The sequence below is a fragment of the Haliotis asinina genome, chromosome 11 (genome assembly GCF_037392515.1).
Source record: "Haliotis asinina isolate JCU_RB_2024 chromosome 11, JCU_Hal_asi_v2, whole genome shotgun sequence".
Classification (NCBI taxonomy): Eukaryota; Metazoa; Mollusca; class Gastropoda; order Lepetellida; family Haliotidae; genus Haliotis; species Haliotis asinina.
The window spans coordinates 48,292,063-48,300,155 of record NC_090290.1 but is presented as its reverse complement, the minus strand read 5'-3'; positions in this window follow the sequence as shown (position 1 = coordinate 48,300,155).

Below are 8,093 nucleotides of genomic sequence, written 5' to 3'. Positions count from 1 at the left end.
ACACATATTCTACGATTAAAGAAGTGGAAGATTAAATCTGACTTAAACCGTTTTGGGACTTACGTACCCTCTCAGGAGGACAATAATGTTACGGTACTTCAACCACCTTCGAGGATACAGCCACTAACAATCTTAGCTGCTAATTCAACTTCCAATCATAAAATACTTATTTATTTACATGCCAGTCAATAAATTCAATTCTTTTAAAAATGCAATAATTAAATGAGAACGTACGTTACTAAAAAGGTCCTTCATAGTTCTTGATTTAAAATAATTGTCCCTTGTGATGGAATATTCAACACAGTCAAGCAAGATATGATGTGATGATTTCATCACAAGGGATGCAGAACGGAGGATCCTCACCTTTCAAAAGATATTCATGCGTGTACCTAGTGTGGCCAATACGACATCGTCGTATGACCTCTTCAAATCTGGATTGACAACCCAAGTAGGTGTAACCAACAAATGGTTTTATTGCATGTAATTTATTGACACCTACTTGGGTGTCCCACTGCTTCTGCATCAGATCACGGATGTAAGATCTAATGGGAGCTTTATAATCAGTATAGGGAATATGAAGTGGTGTAACAGATTTGTTTAGCGCTGCCTTAGCAGCAAGGTCAGCCAACGTATTACCAGAGATTCCAACATTGCTGGGTAACCAACAGAAGACAATGTCATATTGGCCAGTCGCAAGATAGTTATAAAGTTCAATAATTTCTATTAAAAGTGGATGTTTGCATGCTAGGTTTTTAATAGCCTGAAGGCACGAAAGAGAGTCTGAATAGATTATATACTGTTTGTGTTTAGGATGTCTTTGAATATATTTAAGAGCAGTTAATATGGCGTTTGCTTCTGCAGTAAAAATAGAGCTGTTATCTGGAATTCTAGAAGATATTGTTCTGGATCCAATGACAGTGGCACAAGCTACTGCACCACCGTTCTTGGAACCATCTGTAAATAAGGATTTATAATTGCTATATTTAGTTTTTAATTGATTATATTCTTGTTTATATTGTAATTCATTAGTTTCTGATTTTTTAAATGAAGTTAATGTTAGGTCAACTTGTGGCCTAACCAACTGCCAAGGAGGAGAAGCAAGAAGACGGGAGGGAGCTATGTTTTCCAGCTCAATGCCAAGAAAGAAAGGGTTTAATTCTGTGTCCTAGAGGTGGAACAAGAGAAGACCTCTTGTCGTACAAATTCTCATAATGCGGACTGAACACACAGTTATAGGCAGGGTTAGATTTATTAGAATATAACTTGGTAATGTATTGTAAAGACAGTTTTATACGGCGTTGTGTAAGAGATGGTTCATCAGCCTCAACATAGAGACTGGCAACAGGTGAGGTTCTAAAAGAGACAAAGTCTTAGACCTTGGTGGTGGACAGAATCTAATAGTTTAAGGTTGCTTTTACAGGCTCCACCATATACAATGGAGCCATAGTCAAGTTTAGATCGTACCAATGATCTGTATAAGTGAAGGAGGGTAACTTGATCCCCTCCCCACTTGGAATTTGAAACAACCTTTAACAAATCGAGTGCCTTCAGACATTTAGCTTTAAGGGATTTAATGTGTGGCAAGAAGGTTAAATGAGAATCGAAAATTAAACCCAGGAACTTGGCCTCCTTTACAACCTTGATGGGAGAGCCATTTAAAGATAGTTCAGGGTCCTTATGCGGCTTATATTTCCTACAAACATGTATGCAATTAGTTTTGGATTTAGAAAATTTAAAGCCGTTTTCAAGGCACCATTTATTTATTTTATTTAAAGAAAGTTGTAGTTGCCGTTCAATAGTACGCACATTTTTACCACGACAAGAAATGTTAAAATCATCCACAAAAAGTGATCCATCAATTGAATCATTTAAAACCTTGGATAAACTGTTGATTTTAATACTAAATAAAGTGACGGACAAAATACTGCCTTGAGGGACACCCTGATCCTGATTGTAATGATCAGACAGGGTTGAACCCACTCGTACTTGAAATTGCCTGTCTTTTAAAAACTCTGATATAAAAAGAGGCAAACGGCCTCTTAAACCCAAAATCATGTAAATCCTTCAAAATGCCATGCTTCCAGGTCGTATCATAAGCTTTCTCGAGATCAAAGAAAATCGATACAGCGTGTTGTTTATTTACTATAGCATTTTTAACGAAGGATTCTAAACGTACCAAATAATCAATGGTACTACGATTTTTCCTGAAACCACACTGAATATTTGTGATCAGGTTATTGATTTCAAGATACCAAGTTAATTTATTATTTACCATACGTTCCATGGTTTTACAGACACAACTGGTTAGAGATATCGGTCTGTAATTCGACGGATCTGTATGATCCCGGCCAGGTTTTGGTATTGGGACTACAATGGCATTACGCCATGAAGGGGGAAATTCCCCCGACGTCCATATTTGATCAAATATATCTAAAAGTGCCATTAGACATGGTTCAGGTAAGTGTTTCAGTAGCTGATAATGCATATTATCATCACCAGTTGCAGTGTCATGAGCTTGCTCAAGTGCAATATGTAGCTCATGTAAAGAAAACACTTCATTGTAGTCTTCACCATTATTTGAAGCGAAATTAAGTTTTGTCTTTTCCTGTTGTTTCTGGTATCTCTGAAACTCAGGAACATAATTTGTCGATGATGAATTTTTGGCAAGTGTTTCTCCAAGTTTATTTGCAATTTTAGGTGTGTCAGTAATTAAATTGTCACCATCTTTAAGATGGTGAACAGCAACTTTTGAACCTTTGATTTTAATTCTTTGAACCATGTTCCATACCTTAGACATTGGCGTACGTGAGTTAATTTTGGAGACATAGTTCCTCCAAGATTGCCGTTTATTTTGTTTGAAAGTACGACGCGCCTTCGCATTGAGTATCTTAAATTTGTTTAAATTATGGACAGTTGGGTGACGACGGAAATAATTTTCTGCCTTTTTCCTGGCTTTCCTGGCTTGTCTACAATCTGTATTAAACCATGGTTTCCGTACATGTGGAGTTGTAGAGGACTTTGGTATACATTCATCAGCAATTTTATTTAAAACGTCAGAAAATAATTGAATAGGATCGGTTATATGACTGAAACATTCGGGTCTTAATTTAGATGCACATAAAGTTTGAAATAACGACCAGTCTGCCTTGGCAAAATTCCATCTGGTATATGATGGAGAGTCAGATGGAGTATTTTCTGATAATATAGTTGGAAAGTGGTCACTTCCACAGAGGTCATTGTGGACTGACCAATCAAATTCATTAAGTAGAGTAGAGTCTGCGAGAGACAAATCTAGACAAGAGCAGGTGCCAGTTGCAGGATGCAGATAAGTGCTTGAATCATCATTGTATATACACAAGTCATTATTGGCTATAAAATCTTCCAGTAGTTTACCTTTAGTGTTAGTGTTTGTACCACCCCAAATTGGGTTATGGCCATTGAGATCACCCATTATGATGCAAGGTTTGGGAAGTTGGTCATAGAGACCTTGTAGATCAGATTGCTGGAGTGCTGAAGAAGGCGGAATATACAGAGAGCATAGTGTAAAGGTAACATGAAGAGTTAGTCTCACTGCAACAGCTTGGAGATTTGTTGTGAGTGCTACAGGACTATGGATAACATCCTGCTTTACAAGGATTGAAGACCCTCCTGTGGCCCTGTCACCCGGAGGTGACAAATAATTATATGAAACGAACTGACGTAAATCAAACGTATCTGTCTGCTTCAAATAGGTTTCCTGCAGACAGAAGGCCGATGGTGCAAAATCCTGGATTAGTAGCTGTAACTCATTGAAATTGGTCCTTAACCCTCTACAATTCCACTGTACTACAGTTTTGGAACGGACTATCTTTTAGGGGCATTGATTGGGGATCTGCCCCGCACTTTTTTGGTGGGCGACAAGCTATGTGCCCTTTGATGGGTGTGTTCGGACACTTCCATGTCCTCAAGCGAACCACATTTATTATAAAGTTGAACACGATTTTCTGCTCCTTTGGAGACTCTGCCACTCTGAAGTTTTTTAGAAAGATCTGGCCTTGGTTTGGGTTTACTTTTAACAACCTGTTTGACATTTGCACTGGACTGAGATGGTGCTATCTCCTGTGGTGTAGATGTGTCATGATTACTCAAAGACTCAGATTGGATTTGGGCTGAAACTGATGTTTGGGTGGATTGTTCCGGTGAAAACCTCTAGGGAGTATTAGTTTTCACCCATGTCAAGTCTGTTTGACAGGTTATTGATGTAGTTTTGACTTTGGATTGTTTTAGGGTTGAATCTGATAGTGGTCTAGTTAATGATGCATACGTTTCAGTTAGTTCTGGAGATTGTACAAGTTTTTTAGCTTCTGCAAAACTGATGTTTCTAGTAAATTTAATTTTGTTAATCTCCATCTGCTTTTTCCACATCGGGCACTCCTTGGAGGACGACGAGTGTGCTCCAAAGCAGTTGGCACACTTTCTAAAACTGATCTCACAATCTTCCGTCACATGCGTCTTCTCACTGCAGTGAGCGCACGTGACAGACAACGTACAGGTGTTCACACCGTGGCCAAACTTCTGACATTTGAAACACCTGAGAGGGTTGGGAATGTATGTTTCAACCCTGATATTGCAGTAGCCAGCCTTTATGGATTGAGGAGCAGTTGGAGAAGAAAACGAAAAGAGATACGTATTTGTTTGATGGATTTCTGAGTTTTTACGGGTGGTAAATCGTTTGACAAACATGACGCCTTGGTCTTTCATTTCGGTGGCTATATCCAGTTCAGTCATGTCAGAGAACAATCGATCCCGATCTCTTACAATACCTTTACTTGTGTTTAGAGTTCGGTGTGCAGAAACGGACACAGGTGTACCAACAAATGATTCAATGGAAAGGAGGTTGGATGCTTGCTGTCGTTTGCTACATTCAATTAACAAAGCACCTGAACGCAAGCGTCTAATGTTTTTCACGTCTCCTGCAATGCCTTGAATGCCTTTAGAAACCGCAAACGGATTTAATTTCAACGGTGTTTTATCAATAGTTTCAATCACTAGAAACCGTGGCCAGTAATCAATAGATTGTGAAGGTCGCTGTTCATCATCGTTGTCAAGTGGACGTTTAGTTTTTTTTTAGGGAGTTTCGTAAGCCAATTAAAGAACTATTCCACCAGATTGGCCCATGAGCCACCGCCTTCTGGGTATAAGCATTAGACTCTAGGCAAAGTTCATAACATAAGTTTTCAAATCTAAAATGTTTTGTTAGTGAAAAGCCAAGACCAAAATTGAAACAAACACAAAATCAAATTTGTGCAATTACATGAATAATCCCCGCACAGGGCTTGGCATGACCAGCCGATTGGTCGAACCGGGCCCATTCGACCACCCGTCTAGGCGAAGTCAGGGCCAAAGTGGTGTATTGAGCAACAGGAACACGATTGCAGGTCCCTATTGCCCTCAACCACCAGGATCCCCTCCTCCGCCGACACAGGGCCGCAACCCACGGCAAACGGGTTGGTGGACCAAATATCCCCCCGGGTCCACAACGGGGGTGTCGGCGAGCTCTTCGCGTTACCCAGCACCCACCACGAGGAGGTGGCTCGCCACAGGTGCCCGTATAGCTGTAACCGTTAAAGAGATAGTGGAGAACATATTCGTTGTCATGACCGCATGAACACTTGGATGTTTCCGATATGTGCCGATTATCTTTGTGTTCCCTAGTTAATAGTTTGAATAGAAAGACTATTCCTAAGATTATAGTTGCTTCGTTCAAGTACACCTCCTGGTACAAGATTGTTCAAACAGTCTGGAGTCAGGCAATAATACATTTTTTAAAACGTTATGAGCTTAGAGCGGTGTCGTCTTTCTTTCAGTGTGCTATAATTGGTTTCCCTATATAGTTTATCATGACTTGTGCCACGAACCGCGCCGCAAATGGATCTCAAGGCGTCTAAATGCAAGTTCCCCAGTACTTTTGCCTGTTCAATCGTACAATTGTCCCAGACATTACTGCAGTAATCAAAAAGTGGTAGGATAAATGAATTATATAAAGTGTTTAGAGTTTTCCGAGATGAAGGGTATTTCAAAGTCTCAGACAATTGATCATTGGACTAATTTTCTTCATCATGTCGCCTATATGAACTTTCCAAGAACAATCGCTTTGAAGTGTAATACCTAAATGTTTATGGTTGTCAACTGCTTTAATAACTTCGGCATTCATTTATGAGTTCGGACTGACATCATTTTGCGTGTTTTTTTGAGTGAATCTTAGTCGTACTAGGATTAAAACTAATCTGCCACTTTTTTAGCCCAATCTGAATTTTTAAAATATGGGTTTCTTGGGTAGAAAATGTTTGCTTAAACTTTCTAAATGAATCCCTCCCATTAAGAAAAACAGGAGAAGAAGAAAGTAGAACAAAAATATATTATCTCGGTGTCAAGTACACATACAGTTATATATCTTAAAATGGCATGATAAAACATATTACATAACATTAAATACTGCGGCTTCCAAAAGTAAGCACCCTGTCTGTATGGGCCCATGAGACACCATAATACATTGGTTGAAGTTAAAATTTAGATATTTTAGATAAATATATATATGCAAATAAAAAACAATGGCCAAAGGGGCAGCTGGATTAAACGGGTTACAGTTGAGGGCGCAACCTCCGTCTATACATGCTGTGTACAGCAGTCAGAGGCGTACACGGCTTAGTAAACCAAACACGCCTATAGCTACATTCATGGTTATTATGTCCTATCCATTGGGTATTGAAATAGAATCACGCATGTCATTTTTTTGGGAAAACTCATTTCAGAAAAAGCTTACAAATTTTCTCTCCTCGTTTACAATTTCGCTTATTGTGATACAATCTGTGACGCATCTGGCCATAAATAGATTGTATTAAATATACTTGGGGATACTTCAGTATATCTGTATTAAGGATGCTTTGACCAAATTGTGATGTGCTACATTTGGGCTACTCAGACATATCTTAATAAAAAAGCAACAAAACAAACAAACCCTAAAGCCTCGTTGTAAACAGACCAAAGGAATCTTAACAATGTGAAATATTGTGAAGGATATCAAACAATGTGAAATCCTCAAGATGAGCTATTAATATAATTTTGTAAATTCTGAACTGAAATACGAACTATCTGAATTTTATTCTTTATTAATAATCATAGGGGTAACTCAATTTAAAAACTTCAAACAGTTACTTTCCAGTGGAAACAGGTCGATGGAAGGAAACACACCCAAATGAAAGGTTATGATCTTGAAATTCAAACGATATTGGAAATGAATTTCACTTTATGTCTATTTGCCTTTCCTTGTTTGTCCTCAGAAAAGAACAATGTATCAATCCTATCAATAACTATAGATGTTGAAACCCAAATAGACACCCAATAAGCCAACTTTTCCATTCGAATAGACAAGGAACAATCAGAAAATCAACAATATTTTACAAAGTAAAAATGTCTCATTATAAGCAGCGCCTCAAAAAGAGAAAAATACGTATTGGTATAACATTTTCATATTACTGGTTAAATGCAGGGACATGCATATCTTTTCCTTACAACCAGTCGATGTGTTTATGTATGTGTTACCATACGTGAATATACTATGTAATTTGAACATAATAATTATATAAACATGAACCTCTAGTGCTGCAGAACGCGACTGGCGTGTAAATGAAGTTCAGTTCAATTAAATTTTCCTATCATGGGTATGTTGAACCTTTTTGAAATTCACCTTGGCTATCTACCAAACCGTGTAAAATGACAAATTACGAACTCAGATCGCCAAGGAAAATATTGCACAAGTAAATGCGATAGTCTTAAGACATTTCTATTTCGACCAGGCTTCGAACCTTAGACAGCCACTTGTTCGTTAATTCGTCAATTTCTTATTTATTTCAGAGCTTAAAAATAATTTATTTCTAAACTCTTTTTGACATAGGGCGGTGTGGTGGCCTCGTGGTTAAAGCGTTCGCTCATCACGCCGAAGACTCGGGTTCGATTCCCCACATGTGTACAATGCGTGAGGCCCATTTACGGGGCTATGCTCCTTCATGGGGCTGGTCCCAAGAAGCGCTGCCTGGTCTCTTCTTGGATTCCAG